The sequence below is a fragment of the Piliocolobus tephrosceles genome, chromosome Y (genome assembly GCF_002776525.5).
Source record: "Piliocolobus tephrosceles isolate RC106 chromosome Y, ASM277652v3, whole genome shotgun sequence".
Taxonomy (NCBI): domain Eukaryota; kingdom Metazoa; phylum Chordata; class Mammalia; order Primates; family Cercopithecidae; genus Piliocolobus; species Piliocolobus tephrosceles.
Genome location: NC_045456.1, coordinates 1936330 through 1960735, shown reverse-complemented (window position 1 = coordinate 1960735; position 24406 = coordinate 1936330). Strand labels below are relative to the sequence as shown.

Genomic DNA, 24406 nt, shown 5'->3' with positions numbered 1-24406 from the left:
GTTACATATGTATACATGTGCCATGTTGGTGTGCTGCACCCATCAACTCGTCAGCACCCATCAATTCATCATTTATATCAGGTATAACTCCCCAATGCAATCCCTCCCCCCTCCCCCCTCCCCATGATAGGCCCCAGTGTGTGATGTTCCCCTTCCCGAGTCCAAGTGAGCTCATTGTTCAGTTCCCACCTATGAGATCATGCGGTGTTTGGTTTTCTCTTGTGATAGTTTGCTAAGAATGATGGTTTCCAGCTGCATCCATGTCCCTACAAAGGATGCAAACTCATCCTTTTTTATGGCTGCATAGTATTCCATGGTGTATATGTGCCACATTTTCTTAATCCAGTCTGTCACTGATGGACATTTGGGTTGATTCCAAGTCTTTGCTATTGTGAATAGTGCCGCAATAAACATACGTGTGCATGTGTCTTTGTAGTAGCATAATTTATAATCCTTTGGGTATATACCCAGTAGTGGGATGGCTGGGTCATATGGTACATCTAGTTCTAGATCCTTGAGGAATTGCCATACTGTTTTCCATAATGGTTGAACTAGTTTACAATCCCACCAACAGTGTAAAAGTGTTCCTATTTCTCCACATCCTCTCCAACACCTATTGTTTCCTGATTTTTTAATGATTGCCATTCTAACTGGTGTGAGATGGTATCTCATTGTGGTTTTGATTTGCATTTCTCTGATGGCCAGTGATGATGAGCATTTTTTCATGTGTCTGTTGGCTGTATGAATGTCTTCTTTTGAGAAATGTCTGTTCATATCCTTTCCCCACTTTTGGATGGGGTTGTTTGTTTTTTCTTGTATATTTGCTTGAGTTCTTTGTAGATTCTGGAAATTAGCCCTTTGTCAGATGAGTAGATTGCAAAAATTTTCTCCCATTCTGTAGGTTGCCTGTTCACTCTGATGGTAGTTTCTTTTGCTGTGCAGAAGCTCTTTAGTTTAATTAGATCCCATTTGTCAATTTTGGCTTTTGCTGCCATTGCTTTTGGTGTTTTAGACATGAAGTCCTTGCCCATGCCTATGTCCTGAATGGTACTACCTAGATTTTCTTCTAGGGTTTTTATGGTATTAGGTCTAACATTTAAGTCTCTAATCCATCTTGAATTAATCTTCGTATAAGGAGTAAGGAAAGGATCCAGTTTCAGCTTTCTACTTATGGCTAGCCAATTTTCCCAGCACCATTTATTAAATAGGGAATCCTTTCCCCATTTCTTGTTTTTCTCAGGTTTGTCAAATATCAGATGGTTGTAGATGTGTGGCATTATTTCTGAAGGCTCCGTTCTGTTCCATTGGTCTATATCTCTGTTTTGGTACCAGTACCATGCTGTTTTGGTTACTGTAGCCTTGTAGTATAGTTTGAAGTCAGGTAGCGTGATGCCTCCGGCTTTGTCCTTTTGGCTTAGGATTGTCTTGGCAATGTGGGCTCTTTTTTGGTTCCATATGAACTTTAAAGCAGTTTTTTCCAATTCTGTGAAGAAACTCATTGGTAGCTTGATGGGGATGGCATTGAATCTATAAATAACCTTGGGCAGTATAGCCATTCTCACGATATTGATTCTTCCTATCCCTGAGCATGGTATGTTCTTCCATTTGTTTGTGTCCTCTTTGATTTCACTGAGCAGTGGTTTGTAGTTCTCCTTGAAGAGGTCCTTTACATCCCTTGTAAGTTGGATTCCTAGGTATTTTATTCTCTTTGAAGCAATTGTGAATGGAAGTTCATTCCTGATTTGGCTCTCTGCTTGTCTGTTACTGGTGTATAAGAATGCTTGTGATTTTTGCACATTAATTTTGTATCCTGAGACTTTGCTGAAGTTGCTTATCAGCTTAAGAAGATTTTGGGCTGAGATGATGGGGTTTTCTAAATACACAATCATGTCATCTGCACCTTAGTCTTTAGGGGAAGTGAGAAAAGGCTTCAGACTGGGGAGCATTTGAATGAAGAATAAAATATGAGTAGCAGTATTTTAGTGCGAAGGCATATGCAGGTGCACTACAAATGTGTGAGAATGTGGCATGTTCCAAGGATTTCGTGTGGCTTATAATTGCTGGTTTATTAACAATTGGAGGAAGTGGCATGAGGAAGGGGTAGTAGATGGGCCTGGAGACATAGGTAAAGGTTAGATCAGGAATTGTATGATAAAGTGCTTAGGTTCTTTCCTGCAGTAATAAAGAGCTATTGAATAATTTTGAACTGGGAACTTGCATGATCAAATCGGCCTGTTGGATCTCTCTAGTGCAGAGCATCATTTGAGAGATCAAAAGCAGGGCCATGAAGTCCAGGCCATATGGATGATGAGAAACTAGGATAATGGCCGTGTGGAAGCTGAGAATCATGTCAGCAGAACATTCAATTCACAAAATTATACATTTTAAACTGTTTTGGTTAAAAGGAGTTTGTTGTGTCACTGGAACTATAGCTTCTTACTAGGAGCCCTTGAAAAACATGGACTGCAAGTTTTTAAGTAATTAGAATTACTGTGCTTAATGCTTAAAATATCAAAAAACATTTAATCTGCTCCTGCTGTAGAAGGTATACCATCTAGGCATTCAAAATGTGAAAGATTTAATAACTTACAATTGAGTTGTTTCTCTGAGCAAATCTCTTAAATCATCTACTTATTCTATAGCTCTTTCATAAAACTAGAGTGTAGAAAAATGTTTTTATTTGGACTGTAGTGTCATTAGCACTCCTAGGTGCCTCATTCTTTATCCTCCCTTCTCCCCAGTTACATACTCTCAAGTCTCTAAGACACTAGTGCCTGTGTCAGAATCTGCTCCATTGAATGACTATCTATTGAATTATTATTTTTTTCCCTAGACATTCAGAGTCAGCCTGAAATCAGCACTCTTAGTTGTTTGAAAGGGGACCACTTTTGTTATTACCACTATTCAGAAGAGCTGTATGAGCACTGAGCTTCTTCTAGAATCTGGTGTTCCAGTCATAAGTAATACCCTGAACAAAAGTTTGAAGATGAGGGACAGATGGCCGATTGAGAGGGTAGTTGGTAGTGAGAGATGAACCTAGAGAAGGAAGAAGAGATCATCACTTTGACTCAGAGTATACAAATTATTAAAAGTTTGGATTTATCCTGAGAGTAGTGAGCCATTGAAGGTACATTTAAATACTCAGCCTGTTCCATTCTGTCATGCATATCCTGACAGATGTTACACTGTGTGGGGAAGGAAAGTAGTTAAGTCTTGTGAATTATGAGGTATTAAATTAGGAAAGACAGTAAAAGTTGAGCCAAACTGGTAGGAATATTGCGAATATTTTTGAGGAGTATAAATTGTTACCACCTCTCTGAAGGACACTATTTAGTTATATATATCAAGAATCTGGTCTACTAACTTCACCTCTAGAAATTTGTTATAAGAGAAAAATCAGAGTCCACTTTTGCCTCCTGTTTTTATTTTATGTCTTGAATCTGTAACATGGTATTTCCCAGATAGATGATATCTATCTCAACTAATTTTTGACAGAGGACCAGGATAGAGTAAGGAATATTGTTAACTTTGGGGGAGATCTTCCCCTGTAATGCTGATACACCAATTCCAGAGTAGAAGGCTGGGTGCTTCCTAACTCATTTATCAGGTTTAGAAGAAGAAAATATCGCTAACCCCCAAGTGCATGTTGGATATCTATAACCAGTGTTCTAAAAGAGAGAACGCTAATCGGTAGGGTTTTTACTAGGCTCTTGAGTTTCCTTGAGGATCTCACCTTCCACTTATTTAGTGCTTTCACAGTTAGCAAGGGAGTTTCCACATTTAATATGTCTTTTGAACTTCACAACAACCCTATGTACAAATAACAAAACCCAGACTCAGAAATGATTTACAAAAGCTGTGTTGCAAAAAAAATGTAAGTACTATAGTCAGGACTAGAACCCAAATCACCTACTCCAGGGGTCTTTCCACACTCTATCCTATTGCTTCGTGCATGGTACACATTCCGTATACAGAGGAATTTGTGCTTTAATGAATAAATGAGTGCATTTTGAAAAGCTTGACTTGAAAAGACATGTGTCTTCATATGTTGATGTTAATAATGTTTTCAGTACCTGGATTGATTTCTATCCAAAATTGTATTTTGCTTTATGTTACTATTTATTAAGTTAGGGGAAACATACTGAGCTGCCACTGTTATAAAACACAAATAGTTATTTAGCTTGATCTATTGCTGGGGCAACAGAATATTATAGTTAACAATGCTTGGACCTTGGAGACAAAACAACATATGCTTAAATAATAACTTTTTATATTTCACAGGAATTTCTGTTTTATTTTTACCTGTTTATACACGTTTATTTAAAAATGAAAGGCTTTTTTCTTACGGTAAATTTTCCTGAAAACACAATGTCAGTATCAATCTGTAATCTAATCGCTTTCATGATGAAGCACTAATCTTCATTTTTGCCAGTTGCTCTTTTGGATAACATGGCCATGTTTAACGGAATAGGACTTAAGTGGAAGAGGACTATGAAGATTGAGTATTGCATTTCATAGGCTTCTATCTCTGCTGTAATACTAGCTCTATGTACTCTAAAGATTTTGAGTTAAAAGTTAGAGAAAATTTAGTATAAATTTAATAGCAAGATAATATCATCATCAAATCCCCTTAAACAGCAAAGTAAAGGGGTGTGTGCATGCATGCATATAGTATGCCTTATAAGCACACCTAGAGTATAATCTTCACTGTTCTGTTGTGGAAAACAGCCCAGTGAAAATACACAAAGCAAGACAAATATTGTTTGGCTTCAGGGTTCAACTCATTATCTTATCATAAAGATTTAGAAGTGTATGGGATTATAAAATATGTGTTTTATTAATTCCACATATCTGATATTCTAGTTTATATATATTTTTCTTAAACTTATTTAAAAGGAAAGTATTCACAGTGCTGTAGCTACCCTAGTCATTGACCAGCTCTTTGCCACCACTTTCCTTTTCAACATGCTCTTCCTGCTACGGAGAATGTTTTTATCTCTTTTTTCTCCCAAGAATTCCTGCCTATCTAAACCTGAAATCACAAGGAGATCTTCCCTGACCACTACCATCTGAAATAAATCACTTCTCCTATTTTCTCTTATCATCCAGTAGTTTTTTTTCAAAACCTTTGTTGAGATTTTTAATGATATATTTATGTGAACATCTGCTTAGTGTCTTTCTCTCCTGTACATGGTAGGACAGGTATGCCCATGTTCATGATGATAAGCAGGAACAGTTTCTCCATTTTGTTCAGTACTATATTTCAGCACCTAGTACAAATGTAGTACCTTATAAGCTCTCAATAAAAATGTTATGAGTAAGTGAATTAATGAGTGAGTGAGTAAATTTGACAGGAACTTCAGTGACTTTCTCAGTGTCTTCAACCTGCAAAAAAAGCCCCCTCCATCTCCCAAGCCAACCCCACAGGGGCCAACAGTGCAACAGGGTTAGCTGCCTCACATTCCCTACCCTACCTCATTCACTCCAGCTGAAAACTTCAGTTCCAGCTAATTCTTGCTTGCTTCCTTTCCCTGCCATCTCATTACAAAGGTCCCAATATGCCCATCAGCCAAGCATGTTATGACATTTTTCAAAAGAGCATAACTTTATTTTACCTACTTACTGATTCTGTCTGAAAATGTGGAAGCTGTTAGCTGCCAAAACCCTCATCTAACCTGAGAGTACATGAAGAAAAGGCAGACAGAAGTTTGTGTGTGGTGTGTGTGTGTGTGTGTGTGTGTGTGTGTGAGTGAAATTCAGATTTGGTAAGAAAAGTCTTTAAAGAATAGCTGAATTATTCTGAATCTCATCTTTAAATCTTGTGTGACTTATTTTTCCCCAATATGATGTGCATATGACAACTTGCTCTCACGTTAAAGCTGCTAAACTAAATTCATATACAAAATAATTACTTAAGCCGAGCATGGTGGCTCATGCCTGTAATCCCAGCACTTTGGGAGGCCAAGGCGGGTGGATTGCCTGAACTCAGGAGTTTGAGACCAACCTGGACAACATGGCGAAACCCCATCTCTACAAAATATACAAAAATTAGCTGGATGTGGTAGCATGCACCTATAGTCCTAGCGACTTGGGGGACTAAGGCAAGAGAATCACTGGAGCCTGGAAGGTCTAGGCTACAGTGAGCCATGTTTGCACCACTGCACTCCAGCCTGGGTTACAGAGTGAGACACTGTCTCTAAAAATAGTAGTGATAATAATAATAGTCATTTATTTTAAGTCTACATGCCTGAGATGCCAGAACAAGTAAAATTGGATTATAGATTCAAGCAGTATGTAGGTATACTTTCATAAACTGAATACTGATGTAATTTTGGATGATTAAAAACAGACTTTTATTATGTGTTCAAAAATCTGGATAATTCCTTTCATGACATTCAAACATTTGGGTGGCCTGTCTTTGTTTTTTTAGGATATAACTGCAAACATTCAACTGTTTTATGTCTGATAAGTACTTTCAGCCACTCTGGCCAATTTGTGAGGTTTTGTGGCTCTTTTTGATGGAGGGAAGAGGGGGTTAAAAAACATTTTTATTTTTTAAAATTTAGCAAGTAAATATTATGAAAATACTATTCTGATTACAAATACTATCTTATTTAAATCTCATAATGCTGTGAGGAAGCTCAGTTGCTGGTGTTATCCTCATTTTACAGACTAGAAAGCTGAGGCACATGGATTAATTAGGTAGTTATGTGGTAGAGCTAGGATTTGAACATTTGCAGTCTGGCTCTTAGCATACTGTATTGCCCCTCAAAAAATAGCATAATTTAACAGAAACCTAACAATAGTTGTAGTAGTGGCAGCCATGTGTAAATCCCAGTCTAAGTGCAGTGGTATATACAAAAACTGATACAGGCATATCTCAGAGATAATGCATGTTCAGTTCCAGATAACCACAATAAAGTGAATAGTACAATAAACCAAGTCACACAAGATTTTTTAGGTTCCCAGTGCATATAATAGTTACGTTTATGCTATACTGTAGTCTGCTAAGTGCACAAGAGCATTATGTCTAAAAAACAATGTATGTAACTTAATTAGAAAATATAGCTAAAATATGCTAATGATTATGTGAGCCTTCGGCAAGTTATTATTATTGTGCGTGTGTGTTTTTTTGTTTTTTTTTAATTTTTTTTATTTTTTTTATTTTTTTATTTTTATTTTTTTTGCTGGTGGAGGGTTTTGCCTCAATATTGATGTCTGCTGACTAATCAGGGTGGTGGTAGCTGAAAGTTGGGGTGGTTATGACAATTTCTTAAAACAAAATGACAAAGTTTGCTCTATCAATTTATGCTTCCTTTCACAAAAGATTTATTAGCAGCATGAGATGCTATTTAACAGCATTATACCCACAGTAGAACTTCATTCAAAATTGGGGTCAGGCTGTACTTCCAATTCTAGTTCTCTTGTTATTTCCACAACATCTGCAGTGACTTCCTCCACTAAAGTTTTGAACCCCTCAAAGTCATCCAGGAGGGTTGGATCCAATTTCTTCTAAATTCTTGTTAATCTTGATATTTTGACCTCGTCCCGTGAATCACAAATGTTCTTAATGGAATCTAGAATAGTGAATTCTTTTGACAAGGTTTTCACTTGCCCAGATCCATCAGAGGAATCACTATCTATGGCAGCGATAGCCTCACAAAATGTATTTCTTAAATAATAAGACTTGAAATTTGAAATTACTCCATGATCCATGGGCCACTGAATGGCTGGTATATTAGCAAACATGAAAACAACATTAACCTTGTACATCTCCAACAGAGCTCTTGGTTGACCGGGTACATTGTCAATGAGCAGTAATATTTTGAAAGGAATCTTTTTTTCTGAGCAGTAGGTTCCAATTATAGGCTTAAAATATTCAGAAAACCATGCTATAAATAGCCTGCTGTTTTCCAGGCTTTATTTATGAAGTACAGGCAGAGTTAATTTAGCATCATTCTCAAGGGCCCTAGGATTTTCAGAATGGTAAATGAGCATTGGCTTCAAGTTAAAGTCATCAGCTCTGTTAGCCCCTAACAAGAGAGTCAGCCTGTTTTATGGTTTGAATCTAAGCATTGACTTCTCTCAAGTTATGAAAGTCCTAGATGGCATCTTCTTCCACTGTAAGGCATTTCTTCTGTATTGAAAATTCTGTTGTTTAGTGTAGCCATCTTCATCAATGATCTTAGCTAGATCTTCTGGATAACTTGCTGCAGCTTCTCCATCACCACTTTTTACTTCACCTTGCACTTTTTTGTTATGGAGATGGCTTCTTTTCTTAAACCTCATAAACCAGCCTCTGCTAGCTTCCAACTTTTCTTCTGTAGCTTCCTTACCTCTCTGATCCTTCATAGAATTGAAGAGAGTTAGGGCCTTGCTCTGGATTAGGCTTTGGTTTAAGGGAATGTTATGGCTGGTTTGATCTTCTATCCAGACCACTCAAACTTTCTCCCTATCAGCAATAAGGCTGTTTCATTTTCCTATCATTTTTGTATTGGAGGCCTTGCTTTCGGTGTATCTTGGCTTTTGACATGCCTTCCTCACTAAGCTTAATCATGTCTAGCTTTGATTTAAAGTGAGAGATATGTGACTCTTCCTTTCACTTGAACACTTAGAGGCCATTGTAAGGTTAATTAATTGGCCTAATTTTAATGCTGTTGTTTCTCAGGGAATAGAGAAGCCTGAGGAGAGGAAAAGGGATGGGAGAACAACCCATTGGTAGAACAGTAAAAACAGACACAACATTTTTTAAGTCTATTGTCTTACATGGCTTCTTTCTTTAATCCTCATGAACCAAGCTCTGCTAGCTTCCAACTTTGCTTCTGCAGCTTCCTTACCTCTCTCAGCCTTCATAGAATTGAAGAGAGTTAGGGCCTTGCCCTGGATTAGGCTGTGGTATAAGGGAATGTTGTGGCTGGTTTTGATCTTCTATCCAGACCACTTAAACTTTCTTCTGTTTTCTTCTGTGTCAGCCTGTCTTTTGAAGCTTTGAAGCAAGGCATTGACTTCTCCTCTCTAGCTGTGAAAGTCCTAGATAGCATCATCTTCCACTATAAGGCTGTTTCATCTATATTGAAAATGTGTTATTTAGTGTACTGTTGTTCATGGCACCCCAAAATAATTACAGTAGTAACATCAATGATCACTGATCACAGATCACCATAACAGATGTAATAATAATGAAAAAGTTTTAAATATTGTGAGAATTACCAAAATATGATACAGAGACATGAAATGAGCACAGGCTATTGGAAAAATTGTACCAATAGACTCATTCAGCACAAGATTGCCAGAACCTTCCATTTGTAACAATTGCAATCTTCAAAGAATAAATTGAAGCACAGTAAAAGGAGGTATCCCTATAATATTTCCACTGCTAATATTACTAATAGCTAACATTTACTGATTACTTACTAAGCTCCTATGCTAAGAACTTAAATACAGTATCTCTTGGAATCTTCAAAATGATCCTATGAGGTTGATATCATTATTTCTATTCTGCAGAACTGAAAGGAACTGGAACACAGAGCTTACCTTAAAGAGCTAGAAAATAGCAGAGTTTAGAAATGAGTCCAAGCAGCCTGACTCCAAAATTCACACCTTTCTGTGACTAAAGCCATTTCTGCTCATAAGAATTTTATCATCTATTAGGGAAGACAGAGCTATTATTATCACAATAATGGAAAATCTGTGATATTATTAACATGTAAACATTCATAATTAAATTTACCTGAAGTTATAAAGGTTGGTTTGTCTAATGGCTGCCTGACTTAGCTGCATTCTTTCAGGATAAAAGTAATTTAAAGAAGAGATCAGTTATTTTAGTGGCAAAGAAGCCACCTCTAAGCCAATACTTGTTTATAACAACCAATTCTCTCCGTTTTGACTTTATTCACCCAGAAGACAGCTGTAGTACAGAATGACATGATGTTTCTCCCAATCAAGGTACATTTAGACATGGTGGAGTATAACAGTACACTAAATATTATCATATTCATTTGTATATTCTCTGATTCCTATGGATGACTTTGTTATTTCTAAAATGTTTCATAATAGCATTTGCAAAGCCCTACATGGGAACAGTCTGCACTATGAAAAGTGTTTCCCAGTGGTCTGCTTCCCTACAGCAGTGATTCCCAAAATACAGGCCATCCTTGGCAAAGGACTCTGATGACTGAGGTCTGACCCAGAGGTGACAGTCCTTTCTTTGATTCTTATGGGCAAATAACACATCACAGACTTCCATTTTCACTTGTGACTAGATATTGCTTACTAGTAACCTACTAAATGAGTTTAAAAGGTTACAAATGGAATAATCATAAAATAATACATTCATAGAATTTATTGAATCTTCTAATTTAGTATTTTTTAAGTATGCCTGTGTTTTAATTCATTCTTACACTGCTATGAGGACATACCCAAGACTGGGTGATTTATAAAGGAAAGAGGTTTAATTGACTCACAGTTCCACAGGGCTGGCGAGGCCTCAGGAAACTTACAATCATGGCAGAAGAGGAAGCAAACACATCCTTCTTCACATGGCGACAGCAAGGAAAAGTGCAGAGCAAAGTGGGAGAGGGGAAGCCCCTTATAAAGCCATCAGCTCTCGTGATAAATCACTATCATGAGAACAGCATGGAGGTAACCACTCCCATGATTCAATTACCTCCTACTGGGACCCTCCCATAATACATGGGGATTGTGGGAACTATAATTCAAGATGAGATTTGGGTGGTAACACAGCCAAACCATATCATTACGCCCTCAGCCCCTCCCAAATTTCATGTCCTCACATTTCAAAACAGAATAACTTCCCAGCAGTCCCCCAAAGTCTTAACTCATTCCAGCATTAACTCAAAAGTCCAAGTCCAAAGTCTGATCTGAGACAAGGCAAGTCCCTTCTGCCTAGGACCCTGTAGAATCAGAAGCAAGTTCGTTATTGCCCAGATAAAATGGGGGCAAAGGCATTAGGTAAGTACACCCATTCCAAATGGGAGAAATTGGCCAGAACGAAGGGGCTACAGGCCACATGCAAGTCTGAAATCCAGCAGGGCAGTCAAATCTTAAAGCTCCAAAATGATCTCCTTTGACTCTATGTCTCACATCCAGGTCACACTGATGCAAGAGGTGGGGTCCCACAGCATTGGGCAACTCTGCCCCTGTGGCTTTGCAGGGTACAGCCCCCCTCCTGACTGCTTTCATGGACTGGCATTGAGTGCTTGCAGCTTTTCCAGGAGCACAGTGCAAGCTGTTGGTAGATCTGCCATTCTGGGTTCTGGAGAATGGTGGCCCTCTTCTCATAGCTCTACTAGGCAGTGCCCCAGTGGAGACTGTGTGGGGGCTCTGAACCCACATTTCCCTTCTGCACTGTCCTAGCAGAGGTTCTCAGTGAGGGCTCCACCCCTGCAGCAAACTTCTGCCTAGACACCCAGGCATTTCCATACATCCTCTGAAATACAGGCAGAGGTTCTCAAACCTCAATTCTTGACTTCTGTGCACATGCAGGCTCAACACCACATGGAAGCTACCAAGGCTTGAGGCTTGCACCCTCTGAAGCTACAGCCCAAGCTATACCTTGGCCCCTTTTAGCCATGGCTAGAGTAGCTGAGATGCAGGGCACCAAGTCCCTAGGCTGCACACAGCAGAGGGATCCTGAACCTGGCCCACAAAACCATTTTTTCCTCCTAAGCCTCCCAGCCTGTGACATGAGGGGCTGCCACTGAAGGTCTCTGACATCGCCTGGAGACATTTTCCCCATTGTTTTGGTGATTAACATTCAGCTCCTTGTGACTCATGCAAATTTCTGCAGCAGGCTTGAATTTCTCCCCAGAAAATGGGTTTTTCTTTTCTACTGCACTGTCAGGCTGTAACTTTTCCAAACTTTTATCGTCTGCTTCCTCTTGAACACCTTGCTCTTAGAAATTTTTTCCACCAGATACCCTAAATCATCTCTCTCAAGTTCAAAGCTCCACAGATCACTAGGGCAGGGGAAAAATGCCACCAATCTCTTTGCTAAAGCACAGCAAGAGTCACCTTTGCTCCAGTTCCCCACAAGTTTCTCATCTTCATCTGAGACCACCTCAGCCTGGACTTCATTGTACATATCACTATCAGCATTTTGGTCAAAGCCATTCAACAAGTGTCTAGGAAGTTCCAAACTTTCCCACATTTTCTTGTCTTCTTCCGAGTCTTCTAAACTGTTCCAACCTCTGCCTGTTACCCAGTTCCAAAGTCACTTCCACATTTTTGGGTATCCTTATATCAGCACCCCACTCTACTGGTACCAATTTACTGTATTAGTTCATTCTCACACTGCTAATAAAGACATACCCAAGACTTGGTAATTATAAAGGAAAGAGATTTAATTGACTCACAGTTCCACAGGCCTGGGGAGGCCCCAGGAAACTTACAATCATAGCAGAAGAAGAAGCAAATATGTCTTTCTTCACATGGTGACAGCCAAGAGTGAAGGGGAGGGGAAAGCCCCTTATAAAACCATCAAATCTCATGAGAACTCACTATCATGAGAACATCATGGAGATAACTGCCTCCATGCTTCAATTACTTCCAACTGGGTCCCTCCCATCACATGTGGGGTACAATTCAAGATGAGATTTGGGTGGGGACACAGCCAAACCATATCAGCCTGGTTCCCAGGTAGCCCTGACAATGCAGTCATATTCATATTGCACAAGCACAAGTATGGATGATCCAGTTTTCTATGGTTTTCAGGAGGAATGCTATATTGATACATCATTGAGATTTTTTAAAAAGTAACCTATAGTTTTTAGCTGCTGTTTATTTTCATTATAAGGTATCATTAGACTTCATCACTATCAATTTTAGTTTGTTTTAGGTTGCTTGCTTTACCCTCTAGTATGTAGTGATTCATATTTACCTCTAATTTTTCAAGAATGATACTGTGAATCATGCATATCCAACAGTACTTATAGAGTAATAGTCTATTGGTATACCTAGTTATTTTTTCCATTGAAAAGTAGAGATAAAGAGATAGACCCAAGGGATCTGTTGGCCTGTCTCAGGGAACCACAGTCAAAAAATGTGGAACCCACTGCCTAGATACAGATACATAGTTAAAAGAAGAAGAAAAAAATATTGGCTTTACTTGGTTATAAATATGAAACAGTTTTGGTGAAAGCCAGTTCACAAAAAAATTAGTTCGGCCGGGCGCGGTGGCTCAAGCCTGTAATCCCAGCACTTTGGGAGGCCGAGACGGGCGGATCACGAGGTCAGGAGATCGAGACCATCCTGGCTAACACGGTGAAACCCCGTCTCTACTAAAAATACAAAAACTAGCCGGGCGAGGTGGCGGGCGCCTGTAGTCCCAGCTACTCCGGAGGCTGAGGCAGGAGAATGGCATAAACCCGGGAGGCAGAGCTTGCAGTGAGCTGAGATCCGGCCACTGCACTCCAGTCCGGGCGACAGAGCGAGACTCCGCCTCAAAAAAAAAAAAAAATTAGTTCACTGGTACTTCTGACTTATTTATATAATTGATTCTTTTTGCTTTCATATTTAGGAAGGTTTATTTATTTATTTTTTAAGTCAACTATCAGTACCCCTCCCATACCCCCATATTCTCATTCACCACAAACTGGTATACTTATAACAGAACTGGCCAGACTAGAGGATATAATAGTAGAATTACTCTTTGAAGGTTTAAAGATTCACGAATACAAACTTTCAGTCCCAGATAAGATGGAGTACACACATTTTCTTTTATTTTTCCTGCTACTCACAACCAAAAATTACCTGGAGAAAATACATTAACTCATCTACCAGAAGACTCTGAAAGGTGCAAAAAAAAAAGAAGGCAGACAGGCTAGGGACCTCTAGACCCAAGGAAGTGCTGTGAATTCCCAGGCTTTTTTACTTGCCTCCTGTATACCTGGCCTGGGTGCTATAAAAGCCTGCAACCCGAAAATATCAGTAGGCACAGACAAAATACAGCCCCTCAAAAAGCCTTCTCTCTTTAGCCAATGGACTCTCTTTAGCCCAACATGACAGAAATATTTTAACAATACCTGCCTCTTCTCAAGGCAGAAACCATGAAAAAAGTCATGCTTCTCTTCCTCCACCACAACAGGCATAAAGAGGTTCAATTCACTAAAAAGACATGACAATCTTAAACATAGATGCACCATATTACAGAGATTCAAACAGTAGAAGCGAAATCTCCCAGAACTGAAAGGACAGATTGAAAGATTTACAATTAAGGTTGGGGTCTTCAACATCCATCTCTCAGTAATTCATAGAGCCACTAAACAAAACACCAGCAAGGGTACAGAAGTACTGAATGACTATCCACCAGCAGTTTCTGACACCCAACAACAGCGGAATACACATTATTTTCAGACGTGCATGAGATACTCATCAGAATAGAAAAGATCTTGAGTCATAAAACAAACCTTAACTTTAAAAGAACTTGAAATAATACAAAATATGTTCTCTGATTATAATGAAATCAAACTAGACATCAATAACAAAAAGATAATTTCCAGCTACTTGGAAATTAAAGAACATACTTCTAAATAATCCATAGATTAAAAGGAAGTATAAAGGAAAATGAAACTGAGTGAAAATAAAAAGCATATGCTTAGAGGAAATTTATAGCACTAAATGCTTATATGAGAAAAGAAGAAAGATGTCAATAATCTCAGCCCCTACCTCAAGAAATTAGAAGAAGAACAAAAAAGAAGTAGAAGGAAGATATAATAAAGATAATGGAATTCAATGAAGTTGAAAATAGAGAAACAATAGGTAAAATCAAACCAAAAGCTATGGAGTTTTTTAATTTAAAAAATTGATGAACATCTAGCAAGACTGATAAAGGGAAACGGGAGAGAAGACTCAAATGACCAATATCAAGAATAAAAGAGGCAATATCACTACAACCCTCATAGACATTAAAAGAATACTAAAGAAATACAACTCTGTGCGTGTAAGTTTGTCAGTTCAGATGAAATGGACCAATTCCTCAAAACATACAAACTGCCAAAACTCGCCCAAAATGAAATATATCTGAATAGTTACATAACTATTAAAGAAATTTAATTAACTATTAAGATTTCCAAAGTATCAGTACAGAAATACTTTAAAACAAAAGAAGCAAAACCACAGTGCTAATATTTTTGTATTGATTGAGTGTGGGAATAACCAATTTTGCTTTCATTGTTATGTTCTGTGCTGCTTTTAAAGTGTTGGAAGCCTATAAGAGATTTGATGTACAAGACTTGTAACTTAATGGAATTCCTAAGATGCTGATTGAATTCATCAATTTTATTAATTTTGAAAATATTGTTTAAATGTTTAGAAATTTTTATTTCCTCAATTTTTAAGTTTTAAAATTTGAACATTAAACAAAAGATTCACAAATATGCCCTCACTCTTGAGAAAGATTTTTGCTCCCTGTATAAAACAGATTACTGATAAACTGAAGCCAGCCCTTTCAGCTTCACATTTGAACAAATGTGGGTCTCAGTCTGCTAGTTCCTGGATAGAAAATGACTGCCAGGAAGCAAAACACTAAATTTGGCTTAATTAATGAGGCACCATGTAAAACATGATGCAGAAGAATTGAATTATAAATTTATTAAATTTAAGTCTTATTTTTAATTCCTTTTATTCCAATAACAGACTCTTGGCTTGGTTGGTAAGTTCAGTAATTAAAAACTATTTGGGGACATACCTGCCTTTAGTTGCTTTGATCAGAGAGCATAAAGAAGCCCCATTCCCTTTTATGTTGTAGATGTTTGTCTCCTAGCTTTATAGCCTCAGAAAACGTCCTCAAATTTTGTAGGCAATTGGCTTTTTTTTGCTCCCATAATCACCCTACTCATATTACCTTGCCACCATAACTCATTTAATCAAACATCTCAAATTTAATAAAACTACAGGTAGAATTATCTTACCCCTACAATTCTTTAAAGCCTATTCTGATTGAAGGTCGTAACCTGTACCAAATTATCTTCTTCACTTAACTCCCACAACATATTAATATTAACCCCTTGATGGTGTCAGCACTCTCAGCTTCCAAAAAACTATGGATATAATGATTTTCTATATATACTAAAATTATCCGAAGTTTCCTCTTAATAAATGACATTAAGGTACGATAATTTGTTACTGTTAGATTCTAGTTTTTTAAAGATAAATTTTCTAAGAACTGTGTTAAATTGTTTGCAGCCATTATGGATTTTTCACTGGTTTTGACTCTGACAGCATTTGGCAATGGGCCAAAGTGTATAAGCTCAACCTAGAGTCTCAGTTATAAATGATATTGCTAAATCTGTCTCTTAATATCTCTACAAATATCAGGGTAATTTAGGAACAGGATCCTAATAGACTTCAATCCAGAACAACCTGAAATGCTGAGAAATACATCAGTGTTTCAAACCCATGTTCTTTATATGTGACTGATTTTAGGTAAATTAGTGTAAACTTTCCTGCCATAGTAAACAGGAGAATAAGTTGTCTTCCCATGGTTTCTTTTATTTTCATAAATCTGGAGTGGTCCTAAGACATAATGGTTCTTGTGTCTGATAGTCTCCAGATAACAGTTCAGCATTAAGAAGAGAATTGCCTTTTTTAAAATTCAGATGCCCAAGGATATTATTGTAGTTATAAAACGTGAGCTGTATATTTAAGTCAGCTATTTATTTAAATCAGCTATAAGAACCTAGGCACATTTCTGAACCTCAGTTTCTCATAGGCAAAAAGGGAATAAGACTACTTACCTGTTTTTGTTTTTGTTTTTTTTCAGAATTAAATCATACATTGTATATAAAATTCTTTCCACTGTGCTGAGCACATAGTAACTATTCTTAACTTCATATAGAAAGAAAATTAGTTAATCTGCATGTAAGGGAATTTATCTCCTGATGAGCAAATCAGGAAGCCTTCTAGGACTAAAATAGAATGCATTTCTTTTGGGCATTAATGAGTATATCCGTTGAAGTTCAGTCAGGGAACTAGAATCTCTAAGTGGCATGAAATGAAGGACTAGATCTTATTCAGTTAAGGAGCTGGCAAAGATGCCTCAGCAGAGCCAGTGGTTGGGAAGAAAATCTAGACATGAAGTGAGGAAGAACAAGACAAACGAGAACCCATGAGCACAAACCAGAGCATTTCCTCCAACTTCAACAAGAAGTTGGTACCCTTCTCTATGGAGATTCACGGGTTCATGGTCCAATACTCAGGTGCTTAAGGAGGAGATCCGATCGGAGCTGAAGGAATTGTAGACCTGGCTATTGACTCACACCAGTAAGGCAAGCCAACAGAAAAGTAAAACAATGTGTATCAGCTGCAGCAGTGACTGACACCTTGCACTGACCTTTGGAGCATAAGGGCTGCTGCTTTACTTGTATTCTCCAAAACTGACACAAATTTATGTAGTGGCCAGCCCTAAACTAGAACCATATAGACAAAAGAATTCTAAAACACATAGTTCCTTCCAGCTTAGCTAAATTGATGCAATAGGAAACTACCAAACTGAGGTTTCCTTCTCTGTGGCCATTATCAGTGTTTACTGTGTAAAACCTGCTTTGAAAATTTCTCTACTGATTGTATGTATGAGGTTCAGTGGTAAAATTAAAATCATAAATTATCACAAATCTAGAGTGGATTCAAGAGTGCAGCCTACCTCTATGAGAGTATCATCTCCACAGCCTACTTGTTTAATTTACCAAAGCATATATTGAGAAATACATCTTAGCCAAATATTGAATCTTCTTCACTTAGTTGCATTTTAAAATAATGTCCTCAATTTTTATCGTATGGTTATTACAAGAAACAGCCATATGAAATACACTTCTTCATTTGCTATAGAATGTTTTTTGATATTCTATTTTCTATTTCTTTGTACCTTCCATCATATATATTTTTGTAATTGGGTAAAAGCTTTGGCTCTGTGTGGTGACAGTATATGTAAATATCTGATTCAGTGTCTGGCACTATGATAGTGCACAAATAGTATACCTTTCCTCCAACAACAGTACTACCAAAATGTCCTCACCAGTGGGCTGAGAACAAGCAAAATGTAATCTAGGTGCATTTGAGGTAACCAGTTCTGAGGAAGTGGCAGCAAACATCAAGCCCTCCAGAAATTTATTTTTTTAATATCTGAGATTGCATAAGTTACTTTCTTTCTCCTACTCGGTTTTCTCATTTATAAGACAAGTGTAGCACTGCAGAGAGGACTATGAAAAATGCCATCTAAATTGACAGCATAATGATGATTTGATTCCTGCTGCAAGCACAGAAGTTAAAATATCTCCCCATCAAGTTCTTTTTCCCTTTCTGTTAGATAAAACCAATTTTCCTTTTTTTAGTCTTAAAATCATGTTTTACTATATAGTTCAGTATTAAAAGGAACAGTCTGAATTATATATTTCAATTATTTTATTATAAAATAAATTGCATATAGTGACTTTTGAAAACTTTTTAAACTTCTATTTTTATACAGTACTCTTTGAAAAATATTTGTTATGAAAAAAGTCTCTAAATCAAGAAAAGTATTAAAACTACGAGATGTGGAAACATTTGAAGTAGTTGTGTTGGAGAGCTTGTCTGTTACATAAGCACAAAAATCTCAGAATAAGACTTTGACAAATGTAGTATTAATATGATAAAGATATTTAGATAAAAGCTAGCATTCTTGGAACAAATTATACTGACACAGACTTTCATAATGCGAAAATATGTACGTTGTATCAGAGAAATCAACCTAAAAATAAAGTTAAAGTAATCAGAAAAAAACTGTTTTTCAGATTCTTTTACAAACAAAACCATTAAGTCCACAACCAGAAAAGTTTTTCAGTAAATATGATTCAGTCACATCATTGCTGACAGAATCATCAATCATACCGTAATTGTGACTTCGTTTGAGATTCTTGGGTTTCATGCATCTCTATTAGAGGTGATTCTTTCTATATTATTTATTTGTCTATTTATTTTACATATAGTTTATTTCCTTGTCATTCATTAGCCTGCAGGTAGCAAATCTGGTCCTCTCCATTTTTTCTGGTTATAAACATTTCTTTGTCACAAAAGACAGGCAAGCCTACTCTTATTTCTCTGACACCTAGATTTCAACAGTTTCTGTCAAACAGAAGTGTCAGCAGTAGGAGCTGCCCTAGTTCTGCTTTTCACCTGTTAGAAGTTTCTGCCTCTGTCTCAAGTGCAAATCTATGTTAATTGTACACATCAATCAGGCACCCCAAAATAGCTGTATCTAATATGGCTGGTGATAAGTTATTTCCATACATGGTGGAATTCAAACATAAACTAAGTGATTTTCAATGAATAATCTAGCATTCAGTGTTAAGACGGACACTGATTACAGGTATACATATAATATTTCCTAAAACATCAATAATTAGGTCTCCATTGGTGATCATTAACTGGTTTTCCATTCATTTTTAAGTTATGATCATGGAAAGTTATTGTTCTATGAGGCATACTAACAACATGTGGTCCAAACCCCTGATTTTGCAGTTGAGGAAATAGAGGTCAAGAGTAGTTCAGTAGCTTGATCAAAGTCATAGAGCTGGAATATAGACTGAAATATGAACTAGAAGTCAGGTCTCCTGATTCCTACCACGATGTTGCTGCATTGGTAATGTGTGTTCCTTTCTTGCTGAAAAATAAGCATTCTAAGTGTATCACTCCAACTGATTTATTGAAAATAGACTGAAGGGGTCAAGGGTAAGTGTGAAAGCAGGGAGACAAGATAGGATCTGGTCAATTCAAGTGAGAGATGAGAGTGACTTAACCCTGGGTGTTAAAGTGGAAGTGGTGAAAAGGGGTTGGACTCTGGATATGTTTTGAAGGTAACTGGACAGGATGTGCTGACAGGTTGCATATGAGAAGCCATGACTCATAGCCCGTACCTCAGTGTCCCACACATAAGTGGTGAGTAACTATTCAATTCATGCCTTCGACAGATAATTGTATGTCACATCCTGTGCTAGGAGCTGAGTATAGAGTGGTGACCTAAACAAATGGTTTTTGCCTTCATGGAACTAATGTAGTAGGTAAAAACCATTCCTTCAGAAAGTGAGCCAAGTAATTTCAAAGCATTGCATAGTATTGAGGAGTGTGTTGGGTGGAAAATGGCATAACACAATGAATCAGCTCAAGAGAGTAAAGAATTAGTCAAAAGGCAGGCTGGATCCATGATTTTCTCATCAGTATTGGCACAGGGTTTTCTAATTGAACTGAGTTCTGTTAATAGGCTTGTATTGAAATGTGATTGCAGTCCCATCTCTGTCTACTTAGGCTGGGCCTTATAATATTATTGTACCTTAATTTCTGTCTCACTTGCAAAATTAAGATGTTAACATGAGCCTTCCTTTCATGCAGATATTATTATAAGTTGTTGCCGAGAAACTTGTATACCCACAGAGCAATATAACTTGCTAATTAAAATAAAATTGACAAAGCATGAAAATTAGAGATTGATGAGATGTTATTGGTTTGAATTATCTCCGTTGATATAAAAGTGTTTTTCTCACTGGTATCTTTCTGTTTTGGAGAATCCTTTCTTTTCACATAGCAATGTACTTGCATCACCTGTCATGAGAGGTTTTCATAAATGGATGTCTTAGTGCCAGAAGCACTTTTTCTCTCTAATTGTTACTATGACTACATAATACTTACTTGGGAGGCAGTAATGCATGTAGTAGGAGTATAGGTTTTGGGGTTGACAGACCTGGCTTTTAATTTTGACTCTACCCCTACCTGTGTGATCCTGAGCAACTTATTTATGCATTCTGGGTCTCAGTTTCCTCTCCTTAAAATGGAGTTAATGATAACCACTTTACAGATGTATTATAAGGATTTAAATGGATGAATTATATCACTTATAAACATTTATAAATGCTTAATATTGTGCCTGACACATAATAAGCCCTCAGTAAATGATGATTATTTTGAGCTAAGGATGGCAGTTCTTATTTCCCAAGGGTGTTGATTCGTGTTAGCCTTCCTGAATATTTTCCAAGTAATCACTTCCATTCTTCCTACCTTACCACTGTATAGGAACAGGAAGACTCACCTTATGGGATCCTGCATAAGAGTCAATCACATCTTTCCTTTAGAATCTGATACATATGACATTCTTTTTGATGTAACATTGACTCTGCCCAACCTAAGTAGTTTGATTGACCTTCTCTAGATTCTTCCCAATTACTATTTTTTTGTTCTTATTTGACTGCTAATTTACTGGTTTATATTTATAAAGCATGCTTATTTTCGAGTAAGTGTGGAGCCATTTTCAGTTATACATGTACCCCAATCCTAAAATAAAAGTTAAAAAAAAATCAGGTCAACCTGACTGACAGAATCCAGAGCTACCTCATCCCACTCTAATGAAAGACCTACGGTGTGCGCAATGCCACATCCTTCACCCTGATTGACTCCAAGTTTTTCTTTCATGCACCAGAATGAGGAAGGCCGCCAACAACAGCAGACTTAAGTTCTATGCTGTTATTTCTTATAAGTGGAAATTTTTTGACTTAATATTTAGTTCTACTGTCATCTTACCCCACTTCCATATGTTTACTTTTTACTTCCTACATACAATAATTAGAAAGTTAAGAGAAAACATTTTTTGTAAAATATTAAAAATATCGAAGAGTTTTACTTGTTTATTAAAAAAAATATGTGGAAGCAGCTATCATCTATCCCAAGTGTTTCAAATTGTTAAGCACCTTCTTTTCTTATGTATAAGACAGAAGCTATTGGTTTGACTAGTCACTGAAGAAATCTTGGAACTTTGCAGAAAATTATAGTAAGAGGAAATTGCTATTATTGCAACAAGAGAATACTTTGATTGCAAATTTTTCCATAAGTGTGTCAATTTGCAACTTGAGAAGAATTTAATAGTAGCTGAGCTTTCAAAATGTAACACAGAAACTGATGTTTTTCACAATTAAAATAAGTCCTTCTGATAATTTGAGAATAAGAATGACCCAAATTACCCTCCCCTAACACTTCTCCATCCAAAAGACTGGGGAATGAAGTTTGAACAGAACATCTGTGGACAGAATGAAAGACAAATGGTCTTTTCAGGCAAATGTCTGAAAAAGGGATCTTTCATAGCCAAACAGAATACTGTTGCGTGCATCGCCATGGTTAAGAAGATCAAAAATACTTTCATAATGGCCTTTTATTTTAGCACATTCTATTTTTATGGAAAGAATTATGATTTCAACACATTCATTCATAATTCATATAATTATTAGCATAAATATCTTTTGACACCGATTTAATGTACTTTTGCCAGGCATATTGTGAATTTAAATTTAAACTGTTAAGTGCACTAAGACAATCTCAGTGCAAGTAGTACGAAACGAGATTGGATAAAAGGAAATTTTTCTTATCTACCAAAAGGAATGGCCTATTAAAGAACAGAATTTTCAATAATGTATTATACATGGATTCATAGACTTCTTCAAGTTACAACAATCAGCTAATTAAGATTACAACCTGTATTCTTTGCTGATGGTTTATTCAACATCCATTCACATAACCGGTATTTATTGAGTGCCTACTGTGCTAAGTCTTATTCTAGGCAGAGGACAAAGCAATACATAAAACGGGCAGAATTGCCCTTTTTTAATGGAGTTTATATTTGGAGGATGTCCAGGTGTTAAACAAGAAGTGTAAGTATTTAAGATAATGCTACATGCTCAGAGGGGAAACAAAGTTGGGAAAAAGAACAGAAAGTATTGAGGGCAACTGGGATAACAGTTTTGGATAGGGAAGCTTGGGAAGAATTTACTACAAAGAAAGCCTTTGTGTAATGACCTGAAGGAGTTAAGGGAGTGAGCACGACAATATCTGGGCAAAAAACATTTCAGACAGAAGAAACTACAAGGGTGAAAGTCTTTAGATGGGACTATACTTGGCATAATCTAGGAACAGCAAAGGTAGCTGGAACAAAATTAGCAAGGGGAGAGCAGTAGGCAAAGATAACAGGGGACCAGGTCATGTAGGGCCTTCAAATCATTGAAAGGATATAGGGATTTATTCAGAGTGACATGAGAAACCATTGAAGAGTTTTGCATATAGGAATGGCATGATTTAAATCATATTTTAACCAGATCACTCTGGCTCTTGTGCTAAAACTTAGAGGCGGCCGGGCTCAGTGGCTCACACCTGTAATCCCAGCACTATGGGAGGCTGAGGCAAGCAGATTACTTGAGCCCAGGAGTTTGAGACCAGCCTGGGCAACATGGCGAAACCCCATCTCTACTAAAAATACAAAAATTAGCTGGGCATGGTGGTGTGCACCTATAGTCCCAGCTACTCAGAAGGCCAAGGTGGGAGGATCACTTGAGCCTGGGAAGCAGAGGTTGCAGTGAGCCAAGATCACGCCGCTGCACTCCAGCCTAGGTGACACAAGACCTTGTCCCAAGACAAATATATATATATTTATTATAATATATATTATATATGTATATATAATATAATATATATGTAATATATAAATACATATAATATATATATACATATATATGTGTGTGTGTATATATATATTAGAGGGGGTAAGAACAGAAGCAGGGAGAACTGTGAGGGGGTATTTCAGTTATCCAGGTGAGAGATTGTGGTGGCTAAGACCAGGGTGGTAATAATAGAGCTAGTGAGAAAAAGTCATATTATAAATACATTCATTGTGAAAACAGAGCTGGTAAAACTTGCTGATGGATTGGCTATGGGGTATAAGAGAAGGAAAAGAGTTAAAGTTGACTCCAAGGTTTTGTACCTGAGCCACTAGGGAGGAAAAAAATGTAATTACTATTTAATAAGATATAGAAGAGTAGGAGAGAAGCAGATTTGGCTGACAAGTGATAGACATCATGAGCTCAGTTTTGTACATATTAAATCCGCTCAGTAGGCAGGCTTTAGCTCAATCAAGAAGTCCTGGCTAGTAATATGAATTCTTAAGTTGCTAAAGATCAGAATTTATAGAATATTCTTAGAAAGTTCAAAGAACTTTCACCCAGATGCTCACTATAATAAACAGAAAGTGCTAGTGAAGGCATTGGAAAGATTTTAATAAATGATGGTTTAGAAATAATGAAAATAGGATTTTTTTTAGAGAATTGGACTTCAAAAATGCTAACAAGAGAAATCCATTTTTGGTGATCAATAAGCATTACAAGCTTGTGCTTTAAAGTCACATACATACACACCGTCACACTCACCCTACCCTAAACTCATAGCAATAAAGTGAAATAAAAGATAGGGTCATGGTCAAAAATGAAATCTAATCTCCAGGTACCAGAAGTAACGAAAATGCTCAGTGATAATTGGGACCTAAAGCCACATATCTTAGGCACCGAGTCCAGAAAAAGGTAGAGATGCCTGAGAGTCTTCTCTAATG

The 24406-nt window shown here is 37.2% G+C and overlaps 1 protein-coding gene across 5 annotated transcripts in view; it reads left to right on the top strand.

Moving 5' to 3' along the window:
* CNKSR2 (connector enhancer of kinase suppressor of Ras 2) overlaps window positions 1-24406 on the top strand; it is a 294707-nt gene that overhangs the window by 204250 nt on the left and 66051 nt on the right. The gene's annotated exons all lie outside the window — the stretch shown is intronic.